Here is a 7,978-nt window from a genome sequence, read left to right on the forward strand (position 1 = left end):
AGACTGCATTCTGCAGATTGGTGTCATTTGGTTCCACATATCTCACAATCCGACGAAACTGCGGCTACATTATTCGGGTTTATGCATATATGCTCGACTTTTAGGGCTAATGCGTCCATTTTAGCTTGCATCATATCTATAGAGCTTAGTTCATGCACTCCTCCTTGGGCTTCCTTCTTCTCACTTGTCGCTCGTTCGACTCCCCATGATTGATGGTTTTGAGCCATATCTTCGATGAGGGCACTAGCTTCAGGATAAGGTTTGTTCATCAGCGCACCGCCTGCGGCAGCGTCGATGGTCATCTTTGTGTTATAGTGAAGTCCATTATAGAAGGTTTGAATGATTAACCAATTTTCTAAACCCTGATGTGGGCATGCTCGTAATAACTCTTTATATCTCTCCCAAGCTTCGAACAACGATTCTCCTTGGTTTTGGGTAAATCTAGTTATATGGCTTCGAAGAACGGCGGTCTTACTTGGGGGAAAATATCTAGCAAGAAAAACTCTTCTAAGGTTATCCCAAGTCGTAATGGAATTGGGTGGAAGGGAATCTAACCATGATAGGGCTTTATCTCTGAGGGAAAAAGGAAATAATCTTAAACGTATTGCCTCAGGAGAAGCTCCATTGGTTTTAAAAGTGTCTGCTAATTGAAGAAATATTTTTAAATGTTGGTTTGGGTTTTCAGTAGTGAGACCTGCGAGTTGTCTCTGTTGCACTAGTTGCAACAGGGATGGTTTAAGTTCAAAATTATTAGCTGGGATGGTTGGGTTTACTATACTAGAACTAGGTTCTTCATTAGATGGTTGAGCGAAATGTTTAAGAGGTCTTTGGTTTTGATCTTCGGCCATAGCTCTCTTAATTCTATGAAAGAATAAACGTGCGCGAGCGTAACGTTCAGGTTCCGCCAGAGGGTATACTAAGCTTAAACTTCCGGTGCTGCGAGTTCTTCATATTGACCGGCGGGAAATAGCCTAAGCCTAAACGATATAACAACAGGAAAATGAAATCTGATGAAATTGGTCCCCGGCAACGGCGCCAAAAACTTGATGCGGTGTTTCGCAAGTATACGAACGCGTCAGAGTAATATAAAAGATTGTCGAATCCACAGAGACCAAGTGTCAATCTATCGTTATCTATTGTTATGGTGTTTATCAAAGGCAATCAAAATAGGTGTTTTTGGAGTGTGCAACAAAAAGTAAAGTGTTGAATAAAGATAAAGACAGGGTCGAATGTAATTCACGTAATCAATTAATAATCCAAGTACTTGCTAATAGAGCTACTTATGGGCAATGTTTCCTACTTTGAAAAGAACTAATTTAACAGGAACTGTCGCTTTCGCGTATTCAGAACCGAGTTGTACTCCCTAATCAAACCCTCTTATTGTCACTTATAAAAAGGCACGCGTTGCGTTAGAGTAGTAAACCTATTTTTAAGAAATATAGTATCTTGACTAAGTTGAAAAGTATTATAACCTAGATTTCTTAACCAAAAGAGGTTCTCACGAATCAGACTCTAAACTTATAAACGCGTCCGAAAATAGTTTTAAAATCTCTTTTCTTCTTAAGTTAAAAACTCCTAATGAACTAAATAAAGCGCTTTCGCTGTTTTTGAAATAGTTAAAAACAATTAAGTTTAGATAGACGTTGGACGACTTTCGATCTTACCCAACGGAGTTGAAGTGTGGGAAAACTTATTTTGAAAGTTAAAATAGCCTTTAAGTGTTTCTACGAACAATTGTACGGATTATCGGTTCAATTATGATCCTTACATTCTAACCTTATAAATTTAGTTAGACATGGTAAAGTAAAAGTGCATTAATTTAAATAAAAGTAGTGCGAGTGCGGAAAGTAAATAAAAGTAGTGCGAGTGCGAGAAATAAATAATTTAAAGCGAGTGCGAGGAAATTAATAAAGTAAAGCGAGTGTGGGAAATAAATAAAGTAAAGCGAGTGCGGAAAATAAGTAAAGTAAAGCGAGTGCGAGGAAATAAATAAAGTAAAGCGAGTGCGGGAAATAAATAAAGTAAAGCGAGTGCGGGAAAATAAATAAGATAAAGACAAGTAGTAAAAACCTGCTCCAATCGGAGGGTTGAGTAAATTGCAAAGCGGAAATGAAAATGGCGGCAGGATTAACTTCCTTCCAAAGTGCTCCACACTCGATTACAGACTCTATCACAGACTCGATTACACAATTGTGGTAACACTCCAATGCGAAGCGATTACCACTTTATAATACTGAATATATGCCTAAGTGAATCAAAGTTGCTCTGAGTTTTCCTCTGCTCTAAGTTTGGATCATTGTAAAAGTGATTTCGAGTTTCTATTTATAAGCAAGTAAAAAGATGGAAATGACCAGGATGCCCTTCAACTTGAAAATGGGAGGGAAAACGTTTCCTCTTGCGGCGCCCGCCACAAGGCCATGGCGCCCGCCACAAGGCCAATCTGAGGCGCCTTAGTGGAAGTAGTGGGGAACGTGGAAGTTGAGGGAAGTTGAGCTTGGACACGTCATGGCAGGGTCTATGGCGCCAGCCATGGGGTAGGCCACAAGTACAAAATGCTGAATTTTAGGGTTTTGGCTCTTTTTCGCTCCTTTTCTCGATTGGGGCTCCGATTAAAGTAAAAACCTGAAAACAAAGGAAAACATAGCAATAACACAACAAAATAACAATAAAACAACTAGAATTCATGTGAAATCGGAGTCGAAAATACGGTAAATTTCAGTGTTATCAATAATACTCACATATATCCTTACTAATGGACAATGATTCTTCCATGCTTATTATAGGGTTAACCCCTCACTAGCATGTTGAAGCTATCCTCACATGGTGGATTTGTGGTTTTAGGTTGAGTTTTCTCCCTTGGATAACAAAAGACATTGAAGCTTTTGGACCAATCAATTCACCAACTTGTTTTGAGATTTTTACCCCGAACTACGAGGTTTTGATCCTAATCTTTTTAAGATGGTACGTAGGCAGTGGGTTTATCCATTCAAACACAAAAATTGTAAATAACTTGTATATTCTTCTCTCATCTCCCCAATCATGTTTGCACAAATAGTTTTCACAAATACCAACCTACCTTACAACAAATTATGAAAAGGGCTCCCTAGGAGTACCTAGGATATTTTGGGTGCTTAAAACCTTCCCATTGCATAACCAACCCCCTTACCCCGATCTCTGACATTTTTATTAGTTTTTGATTCGATAAAACTTCTCGGTTTTTGTTCGCTTTCTAACCTTTCCTTTGGATAAATAGAAGTGCGGTGGCGACTCAACTTGTATGGTTTACTTTTGATTTAGTTAATAAATCTAAAGGTAACGAATACCCCGCTATAGAAAAGTGGCGACTCTGCAGGGGAACATTGGGGATGCCTAGTGGGTTTTGCCTACTTTTCACATTTGTTGTATTGTTTTGTGTATATTATTTTTGTGACATATTTTTGTGCAATTTGGGATTACTGTATTGTATGTAATGATTGAATTGCTTGATATATATTGATTCGTTGTATGCTTGGTGATCTTTGTGAGATGAGTTCTATACCCGAACTCGAGTGCACTTAGGGTAGGAGAATGGCATAGTCTTGTTGACTTGTGTGGAGTTATTCCTTAGCAAGTTGACTTGCAAGCCCATTCACTTGGTGAAGGTTATGTTGGGATCAATAATGTCACACGAGTAGTCGTGGTTAGGCATTACTCTTTCCAATATAGGTCTTAGAAGCCAAGGACCTTAGTTTACCAAGCCCATATTGGCCTATTTTTAGGACGTAGTGCGAAGGTCGTTCAAATGTAAGATTTGATACGATTGTTACACGATACTACACTCATAAGAGTCTCTCTTGAGAATATTTTTGGAATACGAGTAGTTGTTTATCCGATAATATCCGAAAGATGGGATGATGACTATGGGAACCTCTTGTAGAACATGATTGGCAGGTTTTAACCGTAGTACACTCCCTTTGGGTGGTTCTTAACCAAGACTCCATGCTCGTGACTCACAACAAACCCTTGATTCATGGTTGATTTGTTCTTGTGTATCCTTAATATCAATGGAGCTTGGGTGTTGATAAGGTGTAAACCATAATCCACCAAAATCGATGATTGATATTAAGGATGACTTGATCCATCCCATGACCTTTGTGTGGTGTGCTTTGCTTGATCCTTGAGTGTGATTATTGCATCCATGCATTCATGCACCCATTTGCATCCTTATCATCAATAATGAGAAAATTTTCAAGGAACTTAAGAGGTCTATTTGCAAATTTTCAGACATGGATAAACAAAGAAGGAATACAAAGAAGTACAGTTTCAGACAACCCGACTTGACAAAGCTAAGGAATTTGACATCCTATGTATTAGATCCCTTGGAGTTCAAGGCTCCTCATGGGAAGCTTATATCTATTCTGGCTACTCAGGTGGACGAAGGCCTGATGAGTGTGTTGGTGCAGTTCTATGATCCCTTGTACCGTTGCTTCACATTTCCGGATTTCCAGCTTTTGCCCACGCTTGAGGAGTATGCCTATCTTGTAGGTATACCTATCCTAGATTAGTTGCCATTCAGTGGCTTAGAGAGGGTTCCTACTTCTCAAGAGATTGCTGATATGTTGCATATAGATGAATCTCTGGTTGGTGCTCATATGACTACCAAAGGTGGAATTCAAGGTCTCCCTTCTGAGTTCCTCATTGCTCAAGCTGCTTTGTATGGGAAGGCCATGAGTGAGGACGCCTTTGAGGCCATATTTGTACTTCTCATCTATGGGCTAGTGTTATTCCCCAACATCGACAAGTTTGTGGATGTGAACGCTATTAGGATTTTCTCTACTCTTAATCCCGTTCGGACTCTGTTGGGTGACACTTATTTCTCTTTTCATATGAGGAATGCAAAGGGTGGTGGTACCATTGTGTGCTGTTTGCCTCTGTTGTACAAGTGGTTAATTTCGCACTTGCTGCAGACGGTCGCCTTCAAGGAGAACAAAGGATGTCTACGGTGGTCCACGAGACTTATGTCTCTCACTAATGATGATATCTTTTGGTACAACCGTGTATATGATGGTGTACAGATTATCGACTCTTGTGGTGAATTCTCCAATGTGCCTCTTCTTGGTACATGTGGTGGGATTAACTACAACCCTATTTTGGTACGTCGTCAGCTTGGGTTCCCCTTAAAGGATAAACCCAATAACATTCTGTTAGAAGGTGTATTCTTTCAAGAGGGGAAAGATCCCCAAGGCCTGAAGGGAAGGATGGTCCGCGCTTGGAGCAAGATCCATAGGAAGGGAAGGAAAGAGCTTGGTCCGAAGAACTGTATCGCTTTGGAACCCTACACCTTATGGGTAAGAGGAGAGCTTCTGAGTACCGTATGCCTTACGAGTATCCAAGACCTACACCTTTGGTTACGGCTGGGCCTTCAACCCTCCCTGACATAGGAGTAGAGGAGTTGAGAGACGAAGACCATTTGCGTGCTTGGATCCGTGAACAAGATGAGCTACTTCAGCAGCTCAGAGATAAGGATGCTTTGATAGAGTTTCTTGAGCATCAGGTTATCGATGAGCCTGATGAGGTAGTGACTTCTCTTCTTCCTCAGTCTTCCAAGTTCTGGAAGAGGAAGTACGATCGACTCGCCAAAGAGAAGGCAAATATGGAGGCAGCCTATGAGCGAGAGGTGAAGAAGCTTCGTGCAGCTTATCTTCCAGTTCTCGAGAGCCTTGGACGATTGTTTTTAGGGTTCCATAGGGTGTTTATTTTCCTTCTCTCTTGTATTGTATTTGGTTACCAAGACTGTACTTCTTTGGTGTAAATTTTTTCCAGATATTATTGATATGAGATTTCCATATGTGTCTAAATAATTAATATTTTCAATATTTGCAAATAGGACTCTAAAGTTCCTCTGACAAATAAAATAAATCATATGCACAAGCATTGCATGCACCATGTGCATAAGCAGGTTTTGCTCCAGGCTTCTTGTTCAATGGTCTAACTCTGTGTTCTTCATTTATTTTGAAGACAAGCTGACTCACCGGTACTACACCAAAGCCAACACTTCAAGACTGATGGATCACTTAGAGCAGGAGAACAGAGAACTCAAGGAGGAAGTGGCCAGATTGACTGCCCTAATGGAGTCTTTCATGGCCGCCCAAAGCCAATCATCCCCAACGCCTTCAACTCCTCCCCAGAGGGCAGTCATCTCTGAGATTGCCTCTTCAACAGTGCCTGCTGCTAGTGCCCATTTTGCACCAACTGCTATGCCAAGAGTAGACGACACCATCTACCACTCTGAGCCGTCTGAGGGCCCAGACGTGTATGAAAAGATGGATGCAATGAACGATCAGTTTCTTGAGCTCCGCAAGGAACTCAAAACTCTCAGAGGAAAGAACCTCTTTGGCAAGTCTGCTGCTGAACTCTATTTGGTTCCTAATGTCAAAATCCCTATAAAATTCAAAGTACCTGACTTTGAAAAGTACAAGGGAAACACTTGCCCTCTCAGCCACTTGGTTATGTATGTGAGGAAAATGTCGACTCAGACCGACAATGATCAGCTTCTCATTCATTATTTCCAGGACAACCTGTCCAGTGTCGCCTTGAGATGGTACATGGGTTTGGACAGCGCGAACATCCGATCCTTCGATGACCTTGGTGAAGATTTCGTCAAGAAATATAAATATAACGTGGATATGATTCCCGATAGGGATCAATTGAGATCTATGTCCCAAAAGGACAAGGAAACTTTCAAGGAGTACGCCCAAAGGTGGCGAGAGCTAGCTGCACAGATTGTGCCTCCGTTGAAAGAAAAAGAGATGACTAAGATCTTCCTAAAGACCTTGAGCTCATTTTATTATGAGCGGATGATTGCCAACGCTCCTTCTGACTTCACCGAGATGGTGAACATGGGGATGCGTTTGGAGGAAGGAGTTAGGGAAGGGCGCCTGACTAGAGAATAAGGCTCTTCAGCCAAACGATATGGGGCGTTTGGAAAGAAGAAAGATGGTGAGGCACATGCTACGACCTCCCATGTCAAACCCAGAAGACCCTATGTGAGGAGGAAGACCGTGCGTCCCGCCGGTAATCAGCATCAGGTGGCTCACATAGCACCTGTTTTCAGAGAAAACCAACACTATCAACATAATAATACCAACAACAGCAACATCAACAATATCAACAACAACAACACTGTCCTCAACAACAGGCCTACCAGCCTCGAAACAATAATCAGACCAGTACAAGTTATAAGAGGAAAAGGGCCACTTTCGATCCTATTCCCATGACCTACGCAGAGCTATATCCCTCTTTGATAGAGAGGAAACTGATCACTCCACGTGACCCACCGGCTATACCTACCAACCCTCAGTGGTGGTATAAGCCCGAGCTACATTGTGTTTATCATTCCGGTGCCCCCGGACATGATGTGGAAAATTGCGACCCGCTGAAGACCAAGGTTCAAGACCTTGTGAGAAGTGGTATCTTGTGTTTCGAGGACGTAGGTCCCAACATCAAGAAGAACCCATTGCCAGAGCATGGGAAATCTGCTGTCAACATGGTCCAGGGCTGCCCTGGTAAATACAAAGTCCGATATGTCAGCCATATCCGACAATCATTGGTCGAGATGCTTAGACTGTTGTGTGAATACAGTCACTACGAGCATGACCATGACAGATGCCGAGTCTGCACTGTCAATCAGAAGGGGTGTCGTCAAGTTCGAAAAGACATTCAAGAAATGCTGAATGAAGGTGTAATTGAAATACTTTAGAATCGCGATGGGGATGATGAAGTTAATGTGATATCACCAGTGTTCTGGATCCCAGAGCCCGTTGTCATCCGATATGATGGCAGCAAACAGAAGGCTTCTCCCTCTCTCATAATTAAACCAGCTGGCCCTGTGCCATATTCTTCTGATAAGGCTGTCCCCTATCGTTACAACGTTGTGGCATTAGAAGATGGGAAGGAGGTGCCCCTACCCTCTACCTCTGTTGTTAACATTGCTGATGTC

General features: G+C 41.8%; 1 non-coding gene across 1 annotated transcript; it reads left to right on the forward strand.

Moving 5' to 3' along the window:
- The first annotated feature begins 357 nt into the window (after nt 1-357).
- On the forward strand, nt 358-464 carry LOC127088384 (small nucleolar RNA R71). Its single transcript, XR_007790222.1, has one exon. It is a non-coding gene; the product is annotated as a small nucleolar RNA R71 (small nucleolar RNA).
- The last annotated feature ends 7,514 nt before the right edge of the window (nt 465-7,978 follow it).

The sequence above is a fragment of the Lathyrus oleraceus genome, chromosome 5, assembly GCF_024323335.1.
Source record: "Lathyrus oleraceus cultivar Zhongwan6 chromosome 5, CAAS_Psat_ZW6_1.0, whole genome shotgun sequence".
Classification (NCBI taxonomy): domain Eukaryota; kingdom Viridiplantae; phylum Streptophyta; class Magnoliopsida; order Fabales; family Fabaceae; genus Lathyrus; species Lathyrus oleraceus.